This window comes from Rhinatrema bivittatum, chromosome 3 (assembly GCF_901001135.1).
Source record: "Rhinatrema bivittatum chromosome 3, aRhiBiv1.1, whole genome shotgun sequence".
NCBI classification, from domain to species: Eukaryota; Metazoa; Chordata; class Amphibia; order Gymnophiona; family Rhinatrematidae; genus Rhinatrema; species Rhinatrema bivittatum.
In genome coordinates this window covers 140,456,033-140,472,054 of record NC_042617.1, presented here as the reverse complement: position 1 = coordinate 140,472,054, position 16,022 = coordinate 140,456,033, and the positions used below count along the sequence as shown (strand labels likewise).

The window sequence follows — 16,022 nt, the reverse complement described above, 5'->3', positions numbered from 1 at the left end:
TAGGTGGCTTCACCCTTGGAAGCCGAAGCCCCCCCCCCCCCCCCCCCGGGAGGAGCCCGTAGGGGCCCGGCTGCTGGGACTTAGGCGGTAGTGGATCAGGACTGGGAACTGGATCCAGACTAGGACAGTAGGTCAGTACTGAAACAGAGCTCGGGTTCTGGAACCAGGCAGGAACTGTAGCAAGACTCGGGTACTGGAACTAGGCAGGTACTGTAGCAGGCAGGCAGGAACCAAGCAGGTACTGCAGCTGGCAAGCAGGAACCAAGCAGGCACTGTAGCTGGCAAGCAGGAACCAAGGAACCTACTGTAGCAGGTAAGCAGGAGCGGAGCGAGTTCCAAAGGCAGCTCACTCCAGGGCACGGAACAACAGGGAACCGGATGATAGGCCCGTTGCAAGGCAAAGACTGGGTGGCCGCGGCTGGCTTATCGAGGCCACGGTGTCTGATGTCAGGAATTGGGCGGAGTCACCAATGGCGGGAAATGGCCTAGAAAAGCACCCAAGTGGTGCGCGCGTGCGCACGCGCACACGCCTAGAAACAGGGTGTCCATGGAAGGCTTCCCAGCAGCGCGGCCCTCGCCTGTATACCGCCGAACAGGACAGGAACTAGGCCAGTGAAAGTGGGAACAGGTCCAGAAACACGGAGGTAAGGGTCTGGTTGCAGCACTCGCGGCCAGAACTGCAACAGTACCTCCCCTCTTACTCCCCCTCTTAGCCGGTGAGGTTTACTCAGGTGGTCCAGATGGAACTGCCGTAATAAGTCCTTGTCAAGGATGTTACGGGCCGGTTCCCAAGAATTATCCTCGGGTCCGCAACCCTCCCAGGCAAGCAGGTACTCCCATCGGTGTTGGTGAAATGGGACATCCAAGACCTCACGTACTTGATACGTAACCTCGTCTGGTACTGAAGGGTCCGAAGGTTCAGGAGCCCGGGAGTGGTACCTGGATAAAACAAGAGGCTTCAGCAATGACACATGGAACACGTCGTGTATGATCATGGAGGAGGGTAGGCGTAGTCGGTACGAGACTGCTCCCACTCGTTTGGCGACTTGAAAAGGCCCACAGAATCTTGGAGCTAGTCTTCAAGACGGAATACGTAGCTGTAGATTTTTGGTACTTAGCCAGACACGGTCTCCTGGGAGGAAGATAGGTGCTGGCTGACGATGCCTATCCGCCCATTTCTTGGAGGACTGGGTGGCTTTACGGATCTTTCCCTGGATAGACGTCCACAAGGAAAGAAGCTGGCGGGCTGAAAGTTGCACTGCCGGGAGTGCACTAGGTTCAGGTGAAGGCAAGGGCGGTCGAAGTTGCTTCCTGATGAGTGGCTTCTGCACGGCGCAGGTCGGGCACGAGCTCACAAAAGCTCGGAAGTCCTGTCTCACCATCGGCCACCAGTAGAATCTGTTCAACAAGTCTAAGATCCCTTTACAGCCAGCATGACCCCCCATGAGGGAGTCATGGGCCCAAGTGAGAACTGCTCTCCTGGAGCGACGTGGAACGACGGTCTTCCCTTAGGAGGACACCAAGGTTGTTGCTAGACTACTTTCACAGGATCCAAAATAAACTGAGGCGTGTCAGGGGTCTCTTCGACCTCAGAAGAGCGCGAGAGCGCATCGGCTCGAACATTCTTAGAGCCGGGTCGATAGCGTAAGGTAAAGTTGAACCGGTCAAAAAACAGCGACCACCGGGCTTGTCTTGGGTTCAGGCATTGGGTTTGCTTCAAGAATGCTAGGTTTTTGTGATCGGTGTAAATCGTAACCGGATGGTTGGCTCCTTCCAACCACTGTCTCCATTCCTCCAGGGCAAGTCTCACGGCTAGCAACTCTTTATCTCCAATACAGTAGTTGTTCGCTGCCGGAGAGAATTTCTTCGAGAAATATGAACAGGGTAGCAATTGTCCAGAATATGAGTACTGGCTCAGCACGGCCCCCACGGCCACATTGGAGGCATCCACTTCCACCACAAAGGGCCGGCTGGGATCCGGATGACGAAGGCAGGTGTCTAACAAGAAGGCTTCCTTAAGGGCCTCGAAGGCTTGGCAGGTGGGAACAGGCCAATCCACCACGTTGGCCCCCTTTCGGGTGAGGGCAATCAGCGGGGCCACAATACGAGAGTAGTTAGGAATAAAAAGTGACGGTAGAAATTGGAAAAACCAAGGAAGCATTGCAACACTTTAAGGCCCTTAGGCCGGGGCCAATTCTTAATTGCCGCCACTTTCTCAGGATCCATTTGAAAGCCGGTTACAGATACTATGTAGCCCAGGAATGGCAGGGACGTCTTCTCAAAGCTACATTTTTCAAGTTTTGCATACAGGCCATGCTCCCTAAGTATTTGGAGCACCTGACGGACATGCTGACGGTGGGAAGGCAGGTCCTGGGAGTAGCTTAACACATCGTTGAGGTAAACAATTACGCAAGTATTCAGAAGATCCCGAAACACCTCACTCGCAAGGTGCTGGGACTCCGCCGGAACATTACGTAAGTCCAACCTTGTGAAAATCTTCGCTCCCTGGAGCCTATCGAGGAGCTCCAGGATTAACGGGAGCAGGTATCGGTCTCGCTTAGCAAAGAAATTTAGGCCTCGATAGTCTAAGCATGGTCTCAGCGAGCCGTCCTGCTCGCTAACATAGAAGGAGCCTGCCCTGCAGGTGACTTGGATGGGCGAGACTGCGGAAGGGTCTCAACCTGGGTATTGGAAAATATGTCCGTAAAGTCCTCATAAGGTGCAGGAGGACCCAAGGCAGAGTGCATCAACAGAAGTGCTGGAATCTTAAGCACTTTCATACAATTAGCTAAGCAAAAAGGACTCCACTCGACAATCTGTGACGTATCCCACTGAATCGTGGGCGAGTGTTTCTGTAACCACGGCAACCCTAGCACCACAGGGTGGACAGCCTTATCCAACACTAGGAAGGCTATCTCCTCCGAATGGATCGCCCTGGTGCGGACAGTAACGGGTGCCATGGACATCAGGACAGGGCCTGGAAGGAGCGTCCCCTGGATAGAGGTAATTCGTGATGGGACCTCCCGTCTTTGCGTAGGGATACGCAACTGAGAGACTAGGTCCTGCAGGATGAAATTACCTCTGGCTCCCGAATCCAGGAACGCCATCATCTCAAACGATCCTCCAGGATATTCCAGGGTGACAGGGACGGTACATTGAGGAGCTGTAGCACAGCCTAGGAGGAGCTCCTCCCGACCTCCTAGGCTTTGGCATTTTCCACACGCTCCTGGCAGCGTGCCAAGAAGTGGCCCTTCTGACCACAATATAAACACAACTTCAATGAATGGCGACGTTGCCTTTCTAAAGCAGAAAGCGGGGCCTGTCCCAGCTGCATAGGTTCGCAGGTGGGAGCATCTGGATGAGAAATATTGGGAGAGGATACAGGTCTCGCTGGCCCACGGGCAGGGCTATGGCGAGAGGAGCGCTGCTCCTTGGCCCGTTGTTGTAGGCGGCGGTCAATGCGAGCAGCCATCTCTGTCAAGGCATTGAGGTCCTCTGGCAGATCTTGAGCGGCAATCTCATCCTTTATGCGTCTGGACATACCTTCCAAGAAAATGGCCTTAAGACTACCATCCTGCCAACCTACTTCTTGGGCTAAAGTCTGAAACTCCATAGCATAATCTGTCAAGGAGCAAGCCCCCTGTCGGAGTTGCAGCAGATCAGATGTAGCTGTGGCTACTCGGGCGGGCTCATCAAAGGCCTGACAAAAGTTTGAGATGAACTGTTGTAAGTTCATTAGCGAAGGATCATTGTTTTCCCAAAGGGGAGAAGCCCATATTAAGGCTTTCCCATCAAGCAGGGACAGGATGTACGCCACTTTCACCGCATCCGAAGGGAACTGCCAAGGCAGCAGAGAGAACCGTACAAAACATTGGTTCAGAAAGCCGTGGCAGTTCCTTAAATCTCCAGCGTAGCGGGAGGGTGCCGGTAGCTGAGTCACAGAAGAGCTGTGTCCCTTAGGGACCCTGCCAGGAGGAGGCAGGGACTCCAGGCGCGAGGATAGCCGTTCCACTGTGGCTGCCAGTGTATCAATGCAGCTCTGGTGCTGTAGCATCTGCCGGGCCATCCCGGGCAGGTCCGAGGGGGCGGACACATCCGCCGAGTCCATGGCCTTGCAATCTGTTAGGGAATGTCAGTTTAGTGGCCCCTTGGGCCGACCTGCAGGAGACTGGGAAAGGTATTCAAAAGTCTCTAGTATACCACAGGCCGGCAGGCAGATGTTCAGGCTGGACGTGGAGGTGCTCTTCACTCTGGAAGCTGGTACTCCCCCGGGAGGAGCCCGTAGGAGCCTAACTGCTGGGACTTAGGTGGCTTCACCCTTGGAAGCCGAAGCCCCCCCCGGGAGGAGCCCGTAGGGGCCCAGCTGCTGGGACTTAGGCGGTAGTGGATCAGGACTGGGAACTGGATCTAGACTAGGACAGTAGGTCAGTACTGAAATGGAGCTTGGGTTCTGGAACCAGGCAGGAACTGTAGCAAGACTCGGGTACTGGAACCAGGCAGGAACTGTAGCAGGACTCGGGTACTGGGATCAGGCAGGAACTGTAGCAGGACTCGGGTACTGGAACCAGGCAGGAACTGTAGAAGGCAGGCAGGAACCAAGCAGGTACTGCAGCTGGCAAGCAGGAACCAAACAGGCACTATAGCTGGCAAGCAGGAACCAAGCAGGTACTGTAGCAGATAAGCAGGAGCGGAGCGAGTTCCAAAGGCAGCTCACTCCGAGGCACGGAGCAACAGGGAACTGGATGATAGGCCCGATGCAAGGCAAAGACTGGGGGCTGCAGCCGGCTTATCAAGGCCGCGGCGTCTGACGTCAGGAACTAGGCGGAGTCACCACTGGCGGGAAACGGCCTAGAAAAGCGCCCAAGTGGCACGCGCGCGCACCTAGAGACAGGGCATCCTTGGAAGGCTTCCCGGCGGCGCGGCCCTCGCCGGTATGCCACCGAACAGGACAGGAACTAGGCCAGTGAAAGTGGGAACAGGTCCAGAAACACGGAGGTAAGGGTCTGGTTGCGGCACTCGCAGCCAGAACCGCAACATAATGCTCATTAAAGAGTAAAATACTTGTTGAGATATAAAGGAAAAATGTTTCTTTTACTAATTAGATATTATAAGCCATATTATTGTAGGTACTTAGCTATTTGTTGGTACTATAATGTGATCAAATTTTATTAGATCACTTTTAAATGCTATCACAGTGTTATTGGTTGGGGAGGGGGTTATGGTTACTTAATATATAATTTAAATGCAAATCCTGAATAAAGGCAGGCTGCCTTCATCTGTTCATAGTCATTCAGTTTTAAGTTTCTGTGCTGATGCTGGTCTTATAAAACAGTTGATTTTAGATCCTGTTTTCCAATCACCTGCTTCCTCTCAGGCATTTAAATGAAATAATGCTCACAGTTACTTGTTTCAGACAAGACAAGATGATCATTTTGAACCTTGTTGTGGTGACATACCTTCTCTGCTTGCCCAGGATGTTAATATTTAGCTCTCAGGCAACCTTGAAGAATGGCAAGTTTGTGTAGGAGAAGGCATGCAACATTAGACTATTTTCTGTCAATTTCTTTTAATTTTTTTACTTGATGAAGAAAATTTTTGTTAGTAGATGTTAAAAGGAGGCTTTCTGTGTCAGTAAGCAGATTCTGTAATAAATTATGCATCCTTCAAACTGCAGAAAACTAGGCGCCTTAACTATAATGCTGGAGGCAGTAGTGAGCTCTGTTCTGCTTGTTCTCCCATTCACATCTTTGTAGTATTCTGTGATGAATCTGTGGCTAGGAGGACAGAAACTGGCAACTTCTGGCTCCAAATGCAAATCAGCAGTTCTGCCCTCTTTATATCCTCCCCTTCTTGCCATCTTCCTCCTCCCATATATAGCAAATCTTGATTATAACACATGAAAGAGAAGCCTTGTTTCCCTAAGTATATTTTTGCTCATTATTAGTTATACACAAACACATATCGCACACATGGTAACAACAAACACACAAAAAGGGGCTGAGTTAGCACAAGCTGGCAACTTTATGAGCAATAGCACCAATTGTGAACGCTTAACCCTTCTGTCCAGTTACAGTAGTCAAATTCTGCTATGCCAAACAAATTTACCAGATCTGAGCAGTTAAGCTTCTCTCAACTAGAGGGCGCTCTTCACAATGTTCTTCTTGCTTAGCATTTTCCCTCTGAGCAGATGTTGGATGTGAACTGGGCACAAGCACAGGACCTATGAGCTGTGCTGACACTAGGATAGATAAAGTGCACTGTGTAAACCTTTAGTATCTGAAAACCTTAATCTTGGAACAGATGCTGTAGATATAGTGAGATAGGTCAGGGTCTGGCTAAGTAAGAACTTAGCACATCTGCGTTTAGTTGAAATTATAATTAGCCCCCTCCCTAATGACTAAACATTTAGTTCAGAGATCAGTACTATTACTGCTAGTTGACACAGGCTCAAGAATTAGCTTCTGCTTTGGGACAAAGAAGCACCATGGTTCATTACAACAGATACTCACATTATACTCTCTCTCTATCTAAAGCAGTGGAAGGCTGTATGCCATTTATTCTTGTTATGTTGGATGAGAGAGAGAGAAAAAATAGTTCACCCCCTATTAGTTGATGAAGAAAATATAGTTGGAACTATGTACTCAAGTCACAAGGTTTCCTACTGGTTTGTGCCCTTGTGAAAAGCTCTGCATGGAGCAGACTCCATGTCAGTGAGCCTTTGCCAGTGGGGCTGCAAATACTCCACACTCTGCTGGGGCCCAAAGGAAAGCTTCAGTAGTGCCCAAACATTTAAAGAACATTAATCCGTGAAAACTTTAAAAAGTCTAATCCTAGGGGGCTAAGACAAGAGATGCTCCAGCTCTTGTTGCAAGGTAAACCAGTTTGTTCTTTTTCGACCCATTCCTTGATGCCCTGGGCAGAGGCTTGCTATTGCCGTCTGGAGCCCGTGGTGCCTGAGCCTCCGTGATCCCTCCCCTCAAATCAGGTGCAAGCCCGGTCTGCTGCCGCTTAGCGTTGGAGTTACCACGTTCAGGCTGTGCTAGGCTGCTGCTGCTGCTAGCTGAGAGTTATAATTTGCTGTGGCTTAGCCATGGGTGCAGCCACCGTAGAAAAAAAAGGCCAAAGTGTTTTTATTCATTGTTTATTTCTATTTAGTTCTCACCTCTCTGCATAGCTAAAGGTGAGGTGCAAGATAAAAGATCATTTCAACGAGGAAACAAATTCAAAACCCGGGGCTGCTATTTCTGGAAAATTGAAATGAATACCTATTTTGGAAAGACTGCGGCGTATGTATCAGTGACCTTCAGAGATGAAAAGGTGTCTCACAAAAAGGGCCTTGGATTATGCAGAAATTTCAAGCAGTAGAAGTACTAGAAATCACCAAATGAATGAAGACATTAATGCAGTTGGGCAGGGGAATGAAGGATATGCGATTAAAATAGGTAAAGTTAAGCTGCAGGTACACATCTTAAAATAGCAGTGCTAGTTGGATTCCTCTAATTAGCAGCTTCCCATTCCTTGGCATTGTTATTGGATCTTTGGGTCTTATTTTCCACGTTTCTTTTCTTTCTTCTCCTAACGTATTTGACTTTTCAAGCTTTTATTGCAAATAAGTATATGAATGCAGTCCTGCACTTTTAAAAAAATCTCCTTTCGTCTTCTGCTCCTTATGCTTTATTCATGCTTTGCATGTATTTATACCTGGATGAAGTTCTGATGAGGATCAGCAGAGCAGTGCCCTACTCAGGGCCAGATTTAAGATTTTGGCACCCATGGGCTGAGCACCACAGTGGCATCCCAGCCCAGCCCTAAAGCAAGTGGAAGCAGGGTTTGCGTTGGCCTGGATATTTGGCCCCTTCGAATTTTGATGCCCTAGGTATTTTCCTTTCTTATCTACACTTAAATCCTGGCCTGACCCAAATTGATTTCGATTTATAACAGCAGACTTATTAAATAGGGGGAGCTTTTGCAAATGAAATATCAATTAGAATGGGAATGGGGGCCCAGGTTCCCTCCTTTTCCCTCTTTTAAACCCCCTCACCCCAGACAGCATGCCCGGGCAGTGCTGGGACCCCTTGTTGGTCCTTAAGTCTTGCAGGATATCTTCTCTAAGGCTGTCCCTCAGTGCCGTTCTTTATAACCGACAGGGGCTGCCACAGTGGGCTCAGCTGCCTTCCTTTCTTTCCTGGCATCAACACTATTGCCTTCTTGGTGCCCCTGACGCCATCCTACCTCGATGGACTCATATCCCCTATGACTAAATGTGTTTCTTTTAGGTTTGCTAGTACTACTAAACTAAAAGTAACCAAGCATGTATAAATAGCACTTAAAAAGCTGATTGGGCACTGTCATCCTAATTCATGCTTATTCTGGATAATCAAGCAAATAAATTATGAAAAATATTCAGGATAAAAAAATGATTTGGTTAAATGTCTTTTGTAATAATTTGTTAAGCTCCTGAAACAATGGATTTTATTTGCTAGATTTTCAAATCTGCATAGAAATAAAGCAATGCATTTTTTTTTAGAGCTCTGAGGTGAATCTGGTGCATTTATAAATGTGGAATAAGCAGACGCAGAATGTGAAGAGCCAGTCTGAAACTTTCAATTCACTAGATATGCCCTGGTGGATGGGGCAAGGGTGGATGGTAGCTTAGAACTTAATACAGATGTAAAAAATTCTGATTTTGCTGAACCTACAAAATATTTTGCAGATTCATTGGATTGCTTCAACAAACAATTTATTTATTTATTTATTTATTTTTTTAAAGAAAATCCACATTTGCAGGAAAATCTGTTTGGATCTCTAAGAAAGAATGGGCAGGCCCACTTTAGATTTTTCAGACCTGCTTTCAATTTGCATCCAGTTTTGCTGAGTAAAATCAAAAGCATTTCCCCAGCAGATAGGGAAAAAATGTTAAATTTTCATTGAATCAAAACCAGGCAGAGATGGTCTTGCTTCAAATTCATCTTCCAGTTGGTTCGGTGAGTATCCTCGGACTCCAGTAGGTGGCATGTGAAAGTCATGAGAAGCTTAATACCCATTTACCTTACAAGGACAGTTCTCCATTTCAGCTGTGACCTTTAGACTGGGGATAAGACCTCCCAGCAGCCTTTGTGAAGAGAGCTGATCAGCCACAAGTGCAGGCTAAACCACTTTCAGTGCTGCTTTTGGCTCTGTTAAACATGGTAAGTGCCATTCTGCTTTTCGGTTTCTTTTACTCTTTCTCTGAAGTACACTTTCTCTTGTTACACACATACACACACACACATTCTCTCTCTGTGTCCTGAAGGATCTTAGCGCGCGCATACACACACACTCTCTCTCTCTCATCTCCCTCTCTCTCTCTTACTCTCTCGCTCTCTCGCCTGAAGGATCTTAGATTTCAGGCCCACATGATTGGTGACTTACAAGCAGCAGGTCTGGGCTTGTATGACAAATATACCATGGTCAGGGTCTTCTTTACATGGCTGTGTTGCGTTATTATGAATGGAACCCTATGTTTACCATTCTGGCCAACTGTACTTCTGCAGAAATAATTAAAAGTAACAACAACCAGACAATTCAATTAAGAAAATGTGACCATCTCTAGCAATCTGCAGAACTGAAAGTGTGGCTGCTTATCCCATGCAATGCAAGGATTAAGTGAGTTACTGGATTTCAGTGCTGCAAAGTTGTCAGTGAACGTTTACATCAGATTCTGGGTTAATCTGGTTCATTGTAGGACAAATTTTACTTGAATTTAAAATTTAGGCCGGGCATGTACAGAATCATCATTTATACCTTTTAGAATAAATTGTAGCAATTTTTTCTTACATACCAACTTTGTGTGTCCACAAAATATAATTTTTACATTTGCAAGAAATGGCAGGAACTCAAAGCTATGATTACTAACCCTGGCAACTTTACATATGCAACTAATTATACGCCCCATCAATAAAAACAATAGTACTCCCCTCCTGTTCCATAAATTTCACGCTGCGCATGCCTCTCCCACACAGAGTGTAACATTGTTTGCACAACTTGAGCATACAAGAATTTTGTATGTAATCTTTGTGCACATGTGCGTGCTTCTGTGCACAGCAATGGACTGCACAACTTGCGTGTACAAGAAATTTGTAAGTGCATTTTGCATGCATATACGGTATGTGTGTTTCTTCTACGCCAATGTCATGACGTCCCCCTTATGTAGCCATGCCATGGAGCGGAAAACCCAACTTTACAGAAGGAGACATGGCTTTGCTGGCCCAGCTTATTGTGCAGAAAGGAAGGAAGGTTGTTCCCTCAATGAGGGAGGAAGAGGAACCAACAGAGGTCAGAGGATGCATGGAAGCTTGTTCACTGGCATTTTAATGCCCAGGCCTCCTACCCTGAGAGGTAAGCACGGGATTCCAGATCAGTTGAAGTGGCTACTGCCACCCAGGGCAGGACTGGGGAGAGGAGGGAAGAGGAGGGAAGAGAACATAAGAACATAAGAACATAAGAAATTGCCATGCTGGGTCAGATCAAGGGTCCATCAAGCCCAGCATCCTGTTTCCAACAGAGGCCAAACCAGGCCACAAGAACCTGGCAATTACCTAAACACCTTGAAGATCCCATGCTACTGATGCAATTAATAGCAGTGGCTATTCCCTAAGTAAACTTGATTAATAGCAGTTAATGGAATTCTCTTCCAAGAACTTATCCAAACCTTTTTTGAACCCAGCTACACTAACTACACTAACCACATCCTCTGGCAACAAATTCCAGAGCTGTATTGTGCGTTGAGTGAAAAAGAATTTTCTCCGATTAGTCTTAAATGTGCTACTTGCTAACTTCATGGAATGCCCCCTAGTCCTTCTATTATTCAAAAGTGTAAATAACCGATTCAAATCTACTCGTTCAAGACCTCTCATGATCTTAAAGACCTCTATTATATCCCCCCTCAGCCGTCTCTTCTCCAAGCTGAAAAGCCCTAACCTCTTCAGCCTTTCCTCACAGGGGAGCTGTTCCATCCCCTTTATCATTTTGGTTGCCCTTCTCTGTACCTTCTCCATTGCAACTATATCTTTTTTGAGATACGGCGACCAGAATTGTACACAGTATTCAAGGTGTGGTCTCACCATGGAGCGATATAGAGGCATTATGACATTTTCCGTTTTATTAACCATTCCCTTCCTAATAATTCCTAACATTCTATTTGCTTTTTTGACTGCCGCAGCACACTGAGCCGACGATTTCAATGTATTATCTACTATGATGCCTAGATCTCTTTCTTGGGTGGTAGCTCCTAATATGGAACTTAACATCGTGTAACTACAGCAACGGTTATTTTTCCCTATATGCAACACCTTGCACTTGTCCACATTAAATTTCATCTGCCATTTGGATGCCCAATCTTCCAATCTTGCAAGGTCCTCCTGTAATGTATCACAGTCTGCTTGTGATTTAACTACTCTGAATAATTTTGTATCATCCGCAAATTTGATAACGTCATTCATCGTTAGAGATGTGAATCGTGTCCTCGATCGTCTTAACGATCGATTTCGGCTGGGAGGGGGAGGGAATCGTATTGTTGCCGTTTGGGGGGGTAAAATATCGTGAAAAATCATTAAATCGTGAGCCGGCACATTAAAACCTCCTAAAACCCACCCCCGACCCTTTAAATTAAATCTCCCACCCTCCCGAACCCCCCCCCAAATGACTTAAATAACCTGGGTGTCCAGCGGCGGTCCGGAACGGCAGCGGTCCGGAACGGGCTCCTGCTATTGAATCTTGTTGTCTTCAGCCGGCGCCATTTTCCAAAATGGCGCCGAAAAATGGCGGCGGCCATAGAACAACACGATTCCACGGCAGGAGGTCCTTCCGGACCCCCGCTGGACTTTTGGCAAGTCTTGTGGGGGTCAGGAGGCCCCCCCCCCCAAGCTGGCCAAAAGTTCCTGGAGGTCCAGCGGGGGTCAGGGAACGATTTCCCGCCGCGAATCGTTTTCCGTACGGAAAATGGCGCCGGCAGGAGATCGACTGCAGGAGGTCGTTCAGCGAGGCGCCGGAACCCTCGCTGAACGACCTCCTGCAGTCGATCTCCTGCCGGCGCCATTTTCCGTACGGAAAACGATTCGTGGCGGGAAATCGCTCCCTGACCCCCGCTGGACCTCCAGGAACTTTTGGCCAGCTTGGGGGGGGGGCCTCCTGACCCCCACAAGACTTGCCAAAAGTCCAGCGGGGGTCCGGAAGGACCTCCTGCCGTGGAATCGTGTTGTTCTATGGCCGCCGCCATTTTTCGGCGCCATTTTGGAAAATGGCGCCGGCTGAAGACACAAGATTCAATAGCAGGAGCCCGTTCCGGACCGCTGCCGTTCCGGACCGCCGCTGGACACCCAGGTTATTTAAGTCATTTGGGGGGGGGTTCGGGAGGGTGGGAGATTTAATTTAAAGGGTCGGGGTGGGTTTTAGGGGGTTTTAGTGTGCCGGCTCACGATTCTAACGATTTATAACGATAAATCGTTAGAATCTCTATTGTATTGTGTTCCATAACGGTTTAAGACGATATTAAAATTATCGGACGATAATTTTAATCGTCGAAAAACGATTCACATCCCTATTCATCGTATTCCTTTCCAAATCATTGATATATATATTGAAAAGCACCGGTCCAAGTACAGATCCCTGAGGCACTCCACTGTTTACCCTTTTCCACTGTGAAAATTGACCATTTAGTCCATTTAGGATTTTGTTGGGGGTGGGGGAGAAGCAGCTCTATCAAGGTATTCAGGCCCGACTGCATGGTCTTTGGTTTTGTCTCTGAATATGGTTTTTTTTCATTTTTCATGCTTTCCAGATAGAGGATTTAAAGAAGAGGGTGAGGTAGCTATACCAGTGGAAGAGAGAGTGGCTCTACCAGTTGTGCCGAGAGCAAGAGGAGCAGGAAGCTGAGTACATCACTCTACTTGGGCAGGTTCTTTCCAACTCTTTGCAGCCCCAATAAAGTGTACATGTGTTAGTTTTGTCTTTGGGGAAGGTCCCGTTCTGTCATTGCATGGGCCCGTTATAGCTGTGCTAGCTGCTTGTTGGAATATCCTGCAGTGGCGGAGATAGGGTCCCAGGAGGCGTAAAGGCACCCACTTTGCTCTCAGTCAGCTTGGTACCTCAAAACAAGAAAACACAAGTGGTGTGCCTGCCTTATCCCATGTGCTTTCTTTGCTATCCGTTGGCACCACAGCCCTTCCAGGCAGCTCTGCTTAATCTCAGGATTTCTTCTCTCTCCTTGCAGATAGCACCACCACATCATCATCTTCCTCCTCCTAAGATGAGGCCCCACCAGATGTTCTCTTCGACAAAGACCGTCACCAGTGTTGCAGGGGCAGGGACCACCACCATCACCACCATCTAATGCCCCATGGTGCAGTGATTGCCACTGCCACCACCATAACCAAAACCTAGTGCCCCAGTACTACAGAGATTGCAACCACCACCACCACAAACCCTGGGCATCCAGGGATCGGCTGGCATTCCCCCCTGAGGAGCAAACCCTGGCTCCATGTTCTCACCCCCCCCCCCCCATAGGGGAACTCTCTTTTGAGGGCAATCCCTGGCCATCACCTGAGAGATGAGGATGAAGGCCCAAGTTGTAGTTCTAATATTGGAGGAAATACCCTCAGCTGACAGGTCAGCTTAGGCTCTTCTCACTCTGGAGCAGCCCGCTGCAGCAAAGAATGGGTCTCAGGGGAGTGATGTTTCCTCCTGTTGAGCCCATCTCCAGAGCAGTGCTGGCAGCTTTGGGACAACAGCAGCAGATACTCGCCGACTTTTATGGGGACCTAAGGGGGGGAGGGGGGTTGTAAACTTGGAGTAGTTGGTGTCTGGCCAGGAGAGCTGATAGAGATACTGAAGGGCTTGTAGTGCTGGCTCACCTGCCACTCCATCAGCTACCAACCCCCTAGCAGGCCGCCTTTTCCCCTCAACTTTCTGGGGGCCTTCCTTTTTGGATTACATTATTTTTTTTTCTCCCTAGTGCCCCACCTCACTAATAATTCATGAATAAATGTAAATAACCAATGTTTGATTTCATGGTAGTTGTACGTGTGAAGGGGGATAAAGAGATGAAAAGAAGTTTAAGAGGGATATGTTTGAGGGTGTGATTTGGCTACATAAAGGAACAGATCCAACAGATGACTGCTCATACATCAAATACAACCATTATCTTCAGAAAATGAAATCTCATAATGAAGGCTTTTCCCTTTATGAAATTGTATTCTTTTCCAAATAGCTTGCCATTGAGTCCATTTGGTCCCCTAGTCCATCACACTTCCTAAATTTTGTGGGATGCACATGGCTTTGGGTTTGGATGGAAACAAATACCTCCCTACTCCCTTTGCTGTTTATTTACTTGTATGGGGCAGAAAGTCTATATGATGGAACTTGCTGTCAGACGTGGGGAACCAGATTGTAGAGGAGTTTTGATAGAAAAGCAACATTTCTCGAGCTGCACGATTTAGGGGCTCACACCCTAAACAACAAGAACAATAAAGGATGAGATTACCACTTACACAATAAAGTGCAATTTATTTATTTAACTGCCAAGGAAATCATGCAACATTTTATAAATGTTTAGAATTCCTTTCACCCTAAAAATTCTCTGCCTCGCAATGAAAATGTCCCCCAAAATCCAAGTGCATAAAACCATGACAAACAAATGTAACTTGAATGCCTATGGCCTATGATAAAGTGAAAAAGTACTACAATAAAATATTCAGCACTGTCAGATCAAAACACAGTTGATCTACTTCACTACTGGGAAAAAGGCATCAACAGCCCAACATGGAGGAGCGCTGGAGCAGAGGACGGGCTGCGCTGGAGTGAGGAAGAACAAGTTGAATGCAAGACCAAGAACATATGAGGGATGGCGGAGAAGGAGGGGAAAAAAGATTCCACAAGGAGGCACCGGGAAAGCACTAACCAGGAAACAGCACGGAGGAGCACTGGAGTGGAGGACCGTCAACTTCGGAGTGATGGAGAACCTGTTGAATGAAAGAACATATGAGTGGTGGTGGAGCAGGAGGGAGAGAAGATACCATGAGGCAGCACTGGGAAAGCACTTGTTGGGAAAGTAACATGGAGGAATGCTGGTGCAGAGAACAGGTAGCGCCGGAGTGGATAGTCAATTTGAATACCGCGCTCTGGTGGTACTTTCAGTGACTGTAGTTAATGCCAATATTGTGCTGCTAAGGTTGGTCAGCAGAGAGGGCATGTTTTGCCTGAGTCTGTCTATGGCAGTTACAGTCTCTTGCCATATCTCTTGCAGTTTCCTCTGCACCCCACATCCAGGGCCGGTGCAAGGGTATTAGGCACCCTAGGCAAATCCTCTGCCTTGGGCCCCCTCCCCCCCCCCCCCCTTGTCCAGGCCTCAGCTCCAACCTCATTCACTCAGACAGGCCCCCTCTCTTATACACACTTAGGTTCCTTGTCTCATTCACACTGCACCCTTACACAGGCTCCATCCATCTCTGTCACTAACACCATTGCTCTCTCGTACACACACACACACACACACACACACACTCACACACACACACACACAAACAGAGGCTCTGCTCATAGTCCACCGAGACTCTGCTTCTCTTGGCTGCGAGCAGGATGGGTGCTGCTCTTGGCCCGCTGAGTGTCTGCTTTTCTCGGTCGCGTGCAGGATGGGTGCTGCTCTCGGCCTGCCGAGTCTCTACTCCTCTGGACTGTTAGTAGGATGGGCTCCATTCGTGGCCCACATGGCTGCTCTTTTCCTAATGGCTGGTGCCCTAGGCGGCTGCCTATTTCGCCTATTGGGACACACCGTCCCTGCCCACATCATCCCTCAGCCACAGAGTTGTCATGCAGCTCTTGCCTGGACAGCATTTCTATTGCCAGCTGATCACCAAGATCTTCCAGGCAGAGAGCCGATGGAATAGCTGGCTGTCCTTGTACAGGCCCATGCCTGAAACATCTTCAATGGGTTCATGTGACTTGCGATTGTGGCTCCTCCTCCAGTGTAATGATGAGATTGACTAGCT

General features: G+C 48.0%; 1 long non-coding RNA gene across 2 annotated transcripts; it reads left to right on the top strand.

Annotated features, from left to right (window-relative positions):
- The first annotated feature begins 9,119 nt into the window (after positions 1-9,119).
- LOC115087067 lies at positions 9,120-14,704 on the top strand. Of its 2 annotated transcripts, XR_003855418.1 has the most exons (4): positions 9,120-9,188; positions 10,193-10,377; positions 12,818-12,934; positions 13,250-14,704. It is a non-coding gene; the product is annotated as an uncharacterized LOC115087067 (long non-coding RNA). The 2 variants fall into 2 exon arrangements; XR_003855417.1 differs by lacking the exon at positions 13,250-14,704 and having other exon boundaries at positions 12,818-12,965.
- The last annotated feature ends 1,318 nt before the right edge of the window (positions 14,705-16,022 follow it).